Raw genomic sequence first — 7114 nt, 5'->3', positions numbered from 1 at the left:
TTAAATAATAGTTTAGCACGTTTAGAATGTGTTCTTGCATGTGGTACGTCTGTGTGAAATGCAGTATGGAAAGAAAGCAAAATACGTAAAATGACAGTTGAGCAGGCCCCAGCACAGACGTGCCTACCTGCTGCCCTGATCTGTCAGCTGAACGGCTTACTCCGCTACCATTTCCTAGCTCTGAACTTTCATGGAGATTCTGTAGTTCTTGCAGCATCGTCACATGGCGGGAAGTTAAAAGGTTTCTGGGAAGAACAGCAAAAAGGGACAGGTTGCCCCTGTTGGAACAATTTATCTGGCCTTCAGCCTCTTCCCTGCCATCTCTTGAGAAGCATCCAAGGAAGGGAAGGGGCTAGGAGCATGTTGTGTGACTCGCTGTAGCAGGTGCCACCGCAGACACTGGCCCAGCTCCTTCAGTTAGCATGTGTTCAGTGGGGTAGGCATCCCAAGGCAGACCTTACCCTTCCAGAACTGCCAGACCTGCTGTACATGAATCTTCTGTGTCTAGGAGCATCCACCTGTCTGCACACATGGACACTCAGCAGAGCTTTGCGTGCAGAGCAGGTCCAGCCACACACCCCAGAGGTGAGGGAATTGAATCCAGGTCTCCTGTATCCCAAGTACTCTAACCGGTAGGTTCCTAATTAAGGGACTAGGCAGCATTATTGGTTTGTCTTTTTCTGGCCACGCTTTGGGAAACAGGACTGACATACGTGATAGGCTTCAGAAGCAGGTTTGGACTTGTAAAACCCAGTATCCTATTTTTTTAGGTAACTTAATTCCTCTATATTGTCTAGGTGCATTGAGGACTCCACTGGGTGGCACAGCAGTTAGGTATTGCAGTGCTCTGTGTTGCGCTCAGTCTCTTTAGTGGCTTTAGAGCCTTTGTGCTTTCTGCAAAACTGTTCTGTGTGCTAGAAGGCGTCACTGATTGAGAGGCAAGCTCTTGTACTCGGGCTTGTTCATTTGCTTAACTTCATTCAACAGCTTCTAATTACACCCTTTGTATAACCTTAAGTAATTCCTCCCTATGTAGGGTTTACAACCCTTTGAGTCTTGTAGATACTTACGTACCTTTAACAATTTAATTCAAGGCCATTCCAGTAATGGTAGGGGGAGGAAGAAGCAAAGGTGTCCGACGATCTCATGCAAGCACTCATACTCTGAAGAGCAGACTTACATCTAGAGAGACTTGTGTAACAATGGTGACACTGAAGTTTTCCTCAGCTGCTGAAGTTTCCCAGCAGGACTAGGGACATAACGATTTTCTGACCAAATCTTTCTGATTTCTAAATAGCAGTGCTGTAACAATTTTACAGTTTACACTGGCAACAAGTCTGAGCTACAGCCAGAAATTGCCTGCAGTTCAGGTACGTACTCAGTTCAGTATCAGCTCTAAAGCCTGCAACCATCCTCTCCTCATTGATGGTTATGGTAGAAGTTCCTTTGGGATTCTCAGTGTTCCTTGCAATCATGTAGAGCTGCTGTTCTGCATCAAAGGAATCCCCTGAATGGAAACAGCCATGTTTCTGCAGCTGCTTCTGCAATTAAAATTTTGTCTGCTGTGTGTTGAACAGAGGATTTCTTCCACTATTAACTGTGTAGTTTGACCCTGACTATAGCCCTAGATATTTAAAGATCTTTATTTTTCAGCAGAGTATAAATTTAAAGTGGAATTTTGTGACTTAATCCTTCCAGTCTAGTAGCAAATTGAATTTTCCTTAATTCTGCATTTTTATTTGCTGTTCCAAGACTTAGTGAAAAGAGAAGTAATTCCGTTCTAAAGCATTGGTGAAGTTCCGCACTGATAGCTGTCTAAATCAATGTCTGTTGTATTCTGACCAGGAATGCCCTGAGTCAGTTTTCAGATTTTTGATAAGAGCTTTTGAAGTCATGTGCATTACAGCACCACATGCTTGAGACAGACTGCTTTCTACTTCAGGACACCCAAAGTATTGGCCTAGATTTGCTGCCAGTTCCTAAAAATGAAAATTTTCTTGAGCGGTGACCATCATTCCTTCAAACAGCTTGGAAACTGTTTTTTCCAGGGTTGAGCAGCAGCTGTGGGCACGGAGAGCCCATCACGGCCCTGACCAGACTCACCTGGGCCCTTTCAGTGCCCGTAGCCCAGGAGCTCCGTATCAGCTGAGGCTTGGGCCCAGCTGGTCTTTAATGAGCCTGACTTGCTGAGAGGGCTTCCTGGTTTGACTTTGGACATGCCTCTTTGCTTCAGAGCTGCTGGCTGATTGATCCCTGGGCTGCTGGCTGAAGCTGTTGCTTCCACAGGACCTGCTCGGCTCTCCTTCCTCAGGTACTGTGGGGCTGTGCCCCTCGTTGGTGAAGGGTGCTGCCCTGGCTGGTGTCGCTGTTGCTTTTGGCTGTGTTTGTCTGCCGTTGTGGAGAAGCTACTGCTGTTGCTCCCTGCCAGTCAGTACTGCTGTGTTTGCTCTTTGAGAAGACAGGATTTGGTGCTGGGCAATAAAGCATCATTTGCTAGTTCTAAACCTGGCAAAAGGATAATTTTTGCTCGGTAGTTTAGCTGGAAGCACTTTAGTTCTTAAAGACTTTGTTCATGGATTTTGCTTCTAGAGTTTAGGAATTTCTGAATTGCTATACTCTTAAGAGGCATATTGCGAGGCATGTTTCTATCGAGGTTTTTGCAGTTACAGTTTTTTTTTAAACTAGGTGTTTGGAGACTGGTCTCTATGTAGTTTCAAAACCACTTTTTAAATTGCATGCTTTGCACTGTAAACTCTGGGGGCTGCCTACTTTCGTACATTGAAACATTTCCAAGTTATGAGTTCTCCTAAGAACTTACTTCCACATACACACAGCTTTAGTCTCAGACTCCCACTTTCTCCTGTATTATTTTGTATATAAATTGGAAAAAGCCCTCTCACAACGAAGTCACCAGCTAGGCAAGATAGTGACTGGCAGGTAGGAGGCAAGCTGCCTGGAGCGGTGATGAATCTGGCCGCTGATGGGCACAGCACTGTCATTTGCCTTTTTTAACAGGAAATCTGCTGTTGGGTGGGGAATTGCTGTCTCTAAGAGAACTGGCAACAGAAGATGTGTTTACCTGTGCTAACTTCTCTCATTGCCACATCCGATGTGTTAATCGGTTGCTTTTCCACCGTGTTTTGCAAAGGAGTGCTTTCCCTTCCTTTTGGTTGTGCAGAAGGGAAAGGAACGTGTATACTAGGAAACTTTAGGAATAATGCAGCTCTAGGGTCCTGTATGGGCTTACAAAGGGATAGGCTTTGCCAGCAGCTTTCAAATAAATTCCTTGGAGCAAAAATAAGAGGTGGATTTTTTTTCTCCTTTCTCCTCGGAGAACTACAGAGCATTAACGCCGTTAACACAATTTAAAAAAAAAGAGAGAGGAATCACCGGCCGGCCGGTGCGCGGTAGCAGTGCCGTTCCAGCCGCGGCCGCCAGCAGCGAAGCCCACGCCTCACAGCGGGCCGGCAGCGCTAGCGCGCCCCCGCGTGGGGCCTGCGCGCCCCCGCAGCTGCCGCCCCGCCCTCCACGCCCCGGGCGCAGCGGAGGCCGAGCTCGTGCGGCGGGAGCTTCCGTAGGTCACTAAGAGGAGTAGGCGGGCACTGGCCTATGGAGCTCCGGGTGGAAGGTCTTGGCCGCTTGTGCGCGGCTTTGCACAGAGCCCGTGTGGGCGGAATATTCAGCCTCGCTGAATTCCCCAGGGCCGTGGCCAGCGAGACCGTCTGCATCCTGTTGTATTGCTGGAGAAAGCCAGGGTTCTGTGTTTGTGTTGCGCTGGTCTTCCCTCGCACATGACTGAATGTCCCAATGTAAAGCTCAGGCGTTAAATTGTAAACTCGACTGCTTGTAAAACAGCTGCTTTACTGTGCTGCTCCAGGGCACGCAATAGCATCCTGTCTTATCGTGGAGACTGCTTTTGATCAAGTTGGTCTGATTAAGCTCAGATGGCAGCAGAAGCGTGGCCTGGGAGAGGCCGTGTGTCCAGAGCACGCTGCAATGGCCTATTCAGTTATTAGCAGCCCGAGAGGCTGAGCAATCTTGCACTAACTCCTGCGCACCATGTTGTATTACCCATAGCTAGGATTGGACTGCTGCCTGTGCCTGCCGTCTCTGTCTCAGTGGAGCGGTAGTCTGCTCCTCCAGTGGAAAGGGTGACTGGGGAGTGATGGGGTCCTTGGCTATTCCCATGGAACAATTTATATTGTGTATTGCGTCCAGCACAGGGCATCATATGACTGATAAAACCTATAGAAGAAAATGGCCTAACATGGCCTCCTCACTGCTAAAGACATGTATGTTTAGACTGTCGGTCTTTAACAAAACACTAGCATGAAACCATTTAACTTGAACCTAGGAGCCAAACAGCTCATCCTTCCTTCAGGCTAGCCCTTCATCTTCGGAGCCCCATGCCAGCTCTTCATCAGCCTCTGTATGAAGCAGGAGCTCACTGGCACTCGCCTCACTGCTATCCATTTTTAAGACTGTGTCTCGAACAGGGCTGTCTGTCCCTGTGGCTTTTAATGAAGTGACCACTTCCGTTCATTGGGTTTTTTCAGGATGATGAGAAGATACTCATCCTCCCAGCAGCAAAAGCTGCTCCCCCCAGCAAAAGCAGTTCAGGCTATTTTAATCCCATGAGCAACAGAATGTGTCAGGGTATGCACCGTAATCTCATCTCCGCCCTGAGTTGTTAGAGGCCTCTGCATTGCCACGTGCCTATCACTGCGCTGGAGCAATGTAGATTCTGCATCATAAGAGCACAATCCCAGTTCAAATTGCTTAAGCTCTAAGTGCAGGGGCGTGCAACCAGGATGCAGAAGAACTTTTCTTGAATAACTTGTCAACATGATAGATGACAAATGAAGTCACCAAGTGCAACCTAATATGGTTGGAGTCTCAGGTTTCCTCTGGACCTTGCTTAACAGCCAGTAAATGACAACACAGGGATTGCAAGGCAATGAGTAACCTTGCAAAGGTCCACTTGCTGTTTGCTTGTGTCTCCCTTGCACCTTGCCACGCAGCAGTTGTACTCAATGTGGCATGAGCTGATGCAGTCCTTAGCATGAACTTCCCTGAAGCTGGTAAGTTCCTTGAGAGCTTTACACCTGAAGACTGCTAAATGTATAGGGCTGGGTGTATGTTCCAGTTGCCTTCCAGAAGGGCACTCAGTAGTGCTGACCCTGCCCTTGAAGTTGTTGTGAGCATAATAAACACATTAACAAAGGTAAAATAAACTAAATAAATTTTAGGTAACAGGATCGTGAGCCTCTGTCACCGGGTAGGTGGTGGGCAGATCATTCTTCTGGATCAGGTCTGATGATCCTATGCTTGATCCAAAGACTTTGTGTGTGGAGGGCCTCAGTATTTTATCACGATGGCTCAATGTGCAGTGGTTAGCATCCTCGAACAGATTCAGGGTGGTGATGGTGGGGTAATCAGGCACGGGTTTTTTTCTCTGGTGTTTCATGGCAGTATTTTTGCACTCTTCTTCCTTTGTGGCTTTCACATGCTAACAATTTGTGGATGACAGTTTTAATCTTCAGCAAGAAGCTGCAGGTTTTAAACATAGAAGCATCTCTTCCTCTGAATCACTTTGTAAGGAAATGAATAGCAGTAATTCCCATGTTCCCATGTTTCAGTGGCATGCCACTTAAAATTTGGAATACCTAACACCTTTTCCAAAATTAACCGCAACTGGGATCAAGGTGCACACCAATATATAAATAATATAGCAAGAATCTATGAGCCATCACGGGTGTGGTTTCCATATATGATTCAGAAAAAATAATGAGCTGTGTGGATGAAAATAGGCATTTGGGCGGGGATTATGCAACGCCTGAATTACAATGCAGGATGGGTGGGGGTAACACCTCTTTCAGCTTACAAATGCTAATCACAAGCTCAGCAGCCAGAAATCTCTGCAGTGCTATTTAACAAATATTAATAAGTATAATTAAACTTTGTGTGCTAGATTTTCAGTGCCAAGAAGCTATGTGAAACAGAAAATTTGCTATATGTTTTCAGTTCTAAATGAATATAACCTGCTTTGGAAAGCAAGCTATCAAGAAAAGAAAGATTAGGCTACTTTAAAAAAATAAAAAAGTTTACCCCAGGAACACTCAACACACACACACACAAAAAATCAATAAGTCACCTAACTGCAGAGACGCTACAAGCAGATAAAATGGTGCATCTTGTTACCTCCATCTCAAATTTCCTTCTAGACAGTAATCTAGAGAGCATGTATTTAACATACAGCTTGTAATACTATTAAAAGTGTTTATAAGGGCTGCGGTCTGTAATCATGAGTTTGAAGGGTGGGAATTCCACCATGACTGATCTGGTCATCATCTTAACCCCGAATTCCTGACAAGACTTCGTTTGAACACCATCAGCAACTACTCCCTGCTGTAATAATTGCCCTTGCAAAATTGATGTCTTTGTCCTGGAGTAGATGGATGCTTTCCTTTATCATGTCAAACCTACCACTTCACTTGGACTGTTTAAAAACAAAACCAAGGCTGCAGCAGGAGGAAATGCAATCTCAGTGAGAGCTCTTCTGCAGTTTCAGTACAGTAGCAACTGTACCTATTGCAGTCTGGGAGTGAATGGAAAACTAATAGTGACAGCAACAACAACGATCAGTAATCTTAAATGACTGCAGAATTTAGTTATGCTGTCAATCGGCATGCTTCCAAATCAGGTGTATTTTCTGTGTTATCTCTTATGACGCAACAGAAACTGACAATCAAGAGGTTTTTAAATGACCTCCCACTACAGCTGTGTGTTACTTCCTGACATTATTAAGAGCAAGTTAACATGGTGGAGAAGTTAAGCTAATGGGTTTTTCAAGTCACCAGGTGCTAACACAGCCTCCTCCATTCAGGAAAATGTATGTTGAGGCAAACATCCTATCCTTTAGTTACCAGCTAGGCTCAGCTCCTCTGGGTTGATTTGCTAGTCTGAAACTCACCAAGTGGGGGTGTTTTGCCAACATCAGAGCAGCCAAGCAGCACTAGGCAACACTGACCCTTACACAGGGTAGAGATGACAGATGCTTCTTGCTTCCACTGGTTACTTAAAGTGTGCTTTTGCTTGTGTATCAGCAGTTTTG

The sequence above is a fragment of the Calonectris borealis genome, chromosome 23 (genome assembly GCF_964195595.1).
Source record: "Calonectris borealis chromosome 23, bCalBor7.hap1.2, whole genome shotgun sequence".
In the NCBI taxonomy this organism is placed as follows: Eukaryota; Metazoa; Chordata; class Aves; order Procellariiformes; family Procellariidae; genus Calonectris; species Calonectris borealis.
Note: the sequence above shows the minus strand (reverse complement) of the source record.